Here is a 6728-nt window from a genome sequence, read left to right on the forward strand (position 1 = left end):
GTAATTCCCCAAAGACACACACCATCCTGGAAGGTGTGATGCAGCCCCCACAGGTGGCTTCAGGCAGAGCAACCTCTGGAGCTGCAGAATCCTGACAGTCCTCAGCCTGAACTTCGTCCCTCTGGATCTGTGGTAGCTGGTAGGGCAAGGAGGAGGATGCTAACATTTATCGGTAAATCTACTTTATCCCAGATGAGAAGAACTAGGAACCAGACTCAGTCAAGGTCTGCAAAGGTTAAGGGACTTTCAAATGTGCACTGTTTGAGAAGATATACAAAAACAAAACAACAAAATAAAATTGTTGAGTCAATTCTGACTCATAGTGACCCTGTAGGACAGAGCACAACTGCCCCAAAGGGTTTCCAAGCCTGTAAATCTTTATGGAAGCAGACTGCAACATCTTTTTCCCACAGAGCAGCTGTTGTTGTTGTTGTTGTTGTTATGTGCCGTCGAGTCGGCCCCGACTCATAGCAACCCCTCCTTGGGTTTCCAAGGCAGTATCACTACGGAAGTAGAATTGCCCAACCTTCCTTCCGAGGAGTGGCTGGTGTGTTTGAACCGCCAACCATCTGGTTAGCAGGCAAGTGTCTTAGCCACTATGCTACCAGAGCTCCCACAGAGCAGCTGGTAGTCTCAAATTGCCAAGCTTTCTGTTAACAGCTATGTGCTTTAACCACTGTGCTCCTTTCTTGAGGTAAAATAGATGGAATTAATGTTTTTAATGTAAAAAAATATATCCCACGGTGTCAGCTCTGACTCATGGCAGCCCCGTGCGTGTCAGAGCAGAGCTGTGCTCCACTGGGTTTTCAGGGACTGATTTTCAGAAGGAAATCACCAGGCCTTTCTTTCACATCTTTCTCTTGATGGAATCAAATTGCCAAACTTTCAGTAAGCAGCTGAGTGTGTTAACCATTTGTACCTGGTGAAAAATGCAGTGGTAGTTGGTGATCCATGTGCATGAGTTGGGTCCCCTCTGTTTATTTCTTACAGGTTAATTTATGCAGGCAAGTCTTTAAGAATTGGGCACACTGTCTGATAGAGCCTGGTAAGACCCCTGAGACTATGGCCCCTAACCACCTTCAGGTCTGGAATTGAGCTCACTCTTGTGCCTTCCAGCCAAACAACAGACAGGCATGTGGGGTGAACTATTACATCAGGTAGATACACTACTTGGAGCGATCAATCGTGGGAGAACAGAAGGGCAGTGTTTGCACAGGGAGACAGCTTGGGGCGCAGGAGTGCATGGGACAGAAAAACACAGGGAAGAGGCAACTAAGGGGAGGAAGCGAGAAGAAAGCTATTACATTGTGGGGAACTGTAGTCATGAGACAAAATGTGTAAGAATTGCTGTATGGAAAATGAATTTGCTCTGTAAAGTTTCACCCAAATCACAAGAAAAATTAAAAAAAAAAAAGAATTGGGCACACTTGATTGTGGTCTCTCATTGACATTTTCCTACTAAAAGGGATCCATCTTTCTGGAGAAATGTCTGACTGTAGGTCAAGGATAGAAAACATATAGGACAAATCTGGAATACCTTGTCATACCAAAAAGCAAGGAAGACTACGACGGTGGTATCAAAAGAACACAAAATACAACACAAAAAGGCTTCTACTATCCAAAGATGGAGCAATATTAGCATCAAAAGGAGTAACTCAGTGAATTGTGACACATCATCTGTGTTAACATTCATGAGCTCATAATGGTACTTAAGGAAAGCATACCTCATAGGTCACCTTGGGAGCAGGTGAAAGAACCAAATCATTATTCTAGTAATTGCTTTAAAAGAAAAGTATCTTGTGTACACTCGACCTCAGGTATCATGATGAAGGAAAGTTCTTTTCCAGAGAATAATTATACCTAACAAATGTTGAAATAATGATTGAAGCTTAATGATATAATCTATCTAATAATGATCATTAACAGATGCCAAAAAGATTAGCTGATGGGGAACTTTATAATGGAAGGATCAGACTCACAGCAACTAAACACACAGATCAATCTTAACATCATAAAAAAAGAGAAAGTTGGATACTAGGGCCCTCCGCTGTGGTTCAAGAGAAAGTACAGGGTAACACCCAGGAGCTACATTTGCCAAAATACTGAACCCAAATCTGACCAAGCACTGGTGTCTGACAGAAAACAGAGGGACAAAGAATAGGTTACCTAACACCACAGCTAGGTTTCTCACCAACCGTACTGTTTGCATTTTGGGTTGGATAATTCATCTGAAAGACTTAAAAGCTGTATCAACAAATGCAATGTGTGGACCTTGTTTCAATCCTGATTCAGATAAATTAATGTTAAAAAAAAAAAAGCCATCAGACTATCAGAGTAATTTCAACACTGGACATCTGATCGTATTAAGGAATTATTGTCATTTTTTAAAGCTATGATAGTGGAATTATTATGTATTTTTTTAAGACCTTGTCTTTTAGATACATGTTCTGAAGAATGTATAAAGATTTTATGCAATACCTGGAATTTGCTTTAAAATGGTCCAGTGGCTGCAAGAGCAAAGGGTAAGTAAATGGATGAAACTAGATTGACTGTATATAAATAATATACATGATGGGTACATTGGTTTCATTATACTATTCTCTCCACTTTTATTTATGTGGAGACTTCTTCACTGTGAAACATTTTTAAAAAATGTATAAAGGAGTCAGGCACAGCTGCCTGATACAAGTTCTGTGTAAGAGAACTCACTGGCTCGGCACAGAGCAGTGAGCTGAGAGGGTGGGATTGCAGCTAGGGCTTCGGGAGTAAGAGGCTCTACATTATCACAAGGAACAAAGGATGGATTTGAGTCATAGTCTCAAATATGAATCATAGGCTCAGAATATTTAACCTTAGTGTGCATAGCATCTATGTTACGTAGTGACTATTCTGGTATTTGGCACACTGAAATACAACTACATTATTAGGCTGCACACCTTGGGCCATGGGCTGGCTGTGACGTGAGAAGAAAAGATGAGGTGGAAGTCAGACAGGCCTTTGGTTCTGCACCAAGGATGCTTTCAGTCATGGACAGAAGGCTGACCAGCCTCAGAGTATCTGAATAAAATAAAAAAACAACAAAAAAAAAACCTGCAGAGATTTAAGGGTATTAATGAGACAGTCAGTCACCTGACCAGCCAGTGACCTGCTAGTGAAATGAGAAACCCATGGCACTCCAGAGACAAGGAGAGAAGTGTGGACAAGATCTCTGAAGGCTTGGGTCTACTTGTATAAAGTGTGTGGGTGCACTGGCCCATGAGGATTGTCTTGGAGGCGGTTGATAGGGTTTAGTGGTGAGACAAATGTGTTTTGTTTCTGTGTCAGCATTCCTTTTACAGCCACAGGTTAATGCAGGGAAGATGGGAAGCACTCAAACTGTCAGAGCAGCCCTAAGTGGGCAGGTCAGTCTCGATCAAGGCCCGACTATACACGTCTCCTGATTATTCAGTAGTGGCCAAGTGCCAATGTCACTCTGGTGGGCTGGCCAAGGGGCCACTGTGTAGGCACACCTTTTGTGATTGTCTCAACATGGAACTTGTGGGTCATAGGGGATAAAAGACACCTCTGCCAAGATGAAAGTGAGGAAAAGCTTTTCATGAAAGAGGGGAAAGCTTTATGACTCAAATCTCCTGAGGCCCAAAGTAAATAAAAAGCATCTAGACAAAGGACCAAAAATGGGGCTCTTTTCCTAGAGGAACACTTACCAGTGCAAAAAGTTATCCTGAGCCAGAAAATACAGTGCATGACTATACACACAGAGATATACACACATGAACACGTGCAGGCACACACAGCATTAACACAATCTTGGGACAGGTCAATTCTATTTGTTGTTGATACGAATGAGTCTCAAAAATGAAACCCTCTGAAACCCCTTCATTCCTTCTCCCTTCCCCCTGCTGCACTTCTAACAGAAGCTCCATGTGGCCAATTTCAACACCACTTAAGGAAGAAGTGACTGGAACAGGGTTGCTTGAGGAGGTTCAAGAATAAGGTGGCAGGTGGCAGAAGTAACAGTCAACCTTAGCGAAGAGATTCAGGAAAGTCACTGTAGGCCCCTTTGGGGTCAGGGGATTAGGAGATGAGAGGAGGAAATACCTGTCTCCACAACTTCTTGGTAGCTCTTCTGAACACGATGGTCACCAGCCCCAGGTGAGGATAATTCACCATATATTACGAGTCAGTTAGTGAGCAGCACACATGTTCACATTTCCTGCTCCACCCTGTCTCTTCTCAGAAAGGAATAAGCCCCTTCAAACAACAGCCTTCTGGAAGGAATTCTGTCAGCTTCTTGATTTCCTCCAGAGACACTATCAGTGCACTTTAACTTGTATTCCAATTATAACCACCCAAAGTCATTCACATCAGGTCAGCCACGTCTGTGGAAGAGCCCATGCACAAACTCATATTGCTTAAGAATAGCAAGGCGCCCTGTGGCACCCCACTATGGGTCTGATCTCATTATCAGAGTTTATGATTCATGTGCCAAGGATGACAAAAGAATCCCTTCCTTTATTTCCTAATTCAGTGTTTCCCAACCATCAAACATTCATTTCATGAAAGAGCTGCCAAAAATCCATAGTATTTCTTCTAGCAAGCTGAGTGAGGAAAGAGAGGGGCGAGTCAACTCTGGTTGGGCCACGTATTATACTAGCATGCCAGGGGCTTTGCCTGTTAACACTGAAATCCCCTTTCCCAGATGAAGGCTTGCATTATTTTTAAAAATGGAAATCTGAAATCAACCTACAGCTTTCACCTAGCACAAGCCACAGGCTGTGATCTCAGTCCCATGGATCAATCACAGAGTACTGGTATACCACGTTTGTTCAGGGCTTAAATGTGGCTTTCCAACAGTAGGATGACAGCTCTGATTCAAGGAGCAGCACGCCGGCCCTGTATGCTGAGAAAGTGCTAAAAGAGAAGGGTAGCCAACTGCCACGAGCCAGAAGGCTTTCTCAGTGTTTGGATCTCAAGCATGATTGCCAAATATGTTCCAGAAATCCTCTCTCCCATTTCCCACTTGAGCCCTGAGCACATGGGATAACTTGGCAGTCACTGTCATTTTTGGTTTTAAACAAAGGAACAAAGGTACTGATGTGGCCAACCTATCCTAAGTATTGACAGCATTCACTAATACTTCCTTTCCTGTCAGAAATGGAGAGGGACCCAAAAGGAACATTGTACCTCTATACACCAGAGACAAGCTACATGACTTAATGTTTAAAGCAAACAGGAGAAATACACTGAAAAATGGTTTGGAACACATAAGTAAATGGAGACCATTTCAAGGGGAAGTTGACATTTGTCTAAAATAGAAAAATCTAAGTGCATTTTCCAAAGCATCTAATTGGGAAATAGCCATATTCTCTTGTGTAATATTCAATTTCCAAAAGAAGATTTTATTTACAAAACAAACAAAAAAACATCTTGCTATTCACCGAACTTAATATTACCTCTGTCTCCAACTAACTATAGGGAAGGAATGGGGGCTGGTTGTGATCCCCTCTCAAATATGGGTCTCTCCTGTGGGTGACACACATTCTATTCTCTGGGCACCATAAGGCCCAGAAACTCCAAATTATCCAGACATTTTCAGGTTCTAGCCTAAATTTTGGTGGCATAGTGCTTAAAGCATCTGACTACTAACTAGAAGGCTGGCAGTTCAAACCCACCTGCTAGTTCTTGGAAAGAAGATTGGGTAATCTACTTCCATAGAGATACTGCCTCAAAAACCCAAGTAGGGGGAGCTATGAGTCTAATCAGCTCGATGGCAGTGAATTTGGTGACTCACCCTCTCCCCCCGGAGCCTAAATTGTTATCAGTTATAGCAGGAGTCAAGTCTCAGAGAACCTCCGCAGGACTCTGACCCCCACTCAGTTGGTTGGAAGAAGTACTTGAGCAATCTCAGCATGCACCCCTCCCATAAAAGCTCTCCCACTGACCTGGACCCTTGAGCTGGGCACTGCCAGAACCACCAGGAAAGAGCAGGGAAACAGGTCCAGGGTGTAGCCTTGTGGAGCCCTGCCCTTGCCAGCTGCATTGCTTTTGTGGTCTGACCACTCTGGCCCCCTCTGCCATGTCTCCATCTGCCCTGTGGAGCCTTGGCTGGAGTTTGGACTGATTTATACATCCTAGAGCAAAACTGGGAACTCTGATAGCGTAGTGCCTAAAGGCACTTGACTGCTAACCAGACGGCTGGCGGTTCAAACCCTCCTGCCACTCCTCGGAAGGAAGATGGGGCAATCTACTTCCATAGTGATACTGCCTCGGAAGCCCAAGGAGGGGTCGCTATGAGTCGGGTTCAACTCGACGGCACATAACAACAACAACACAACAAGAGCAAAATGGCCTTCAGATCCGTAGTATTATCTCTTAGCTAAGGTTATGAGAAGTAGTGATCAAGTTTTAACAAATTCAAAGAATCCCAGTAGGAAGTCACATGTTAGCCCATCTTTGCCTCACCCATCTTCTTTCTGGAGCAGCGATGCCTCCATGCCTGCCTGCCATGCGTAAGCCACCCCAGCCACAACCATGGGCTGGCTCAGGTGAGTTCCTTCAAGGTGGGTCATTTTGAAACCCAGCCTCTGAAACCAGACAAATCTTTCCTAGTGGCCATTTCTTATAAGAGACCAGTTGCTCTGAAGCCTGCTGTGTGTGGTACCTTCCTTTTAAAACTACAACTCATCACAGTTGCAGTTTTATCTATTTATGTATGATTGGTGCCCATC

Source organism: Orycteropus afer, unplaced genomic scaffold (assembly GCF_000298275.1).
Source record: "Orycteropus afer afer isolate SDZICR_OR568_19922 unplaced genomic scaffold, OryAfe1.0 scaffold00086, whole genome shotgun sequence".
Taxonomy (NCBI): domain Eukaryota; kingdom Metazoa; phylum Chordata; class Mammalia; order Tubulidentata; family Orycteropodidae; genus Orycteropus; species Orycteropus afer.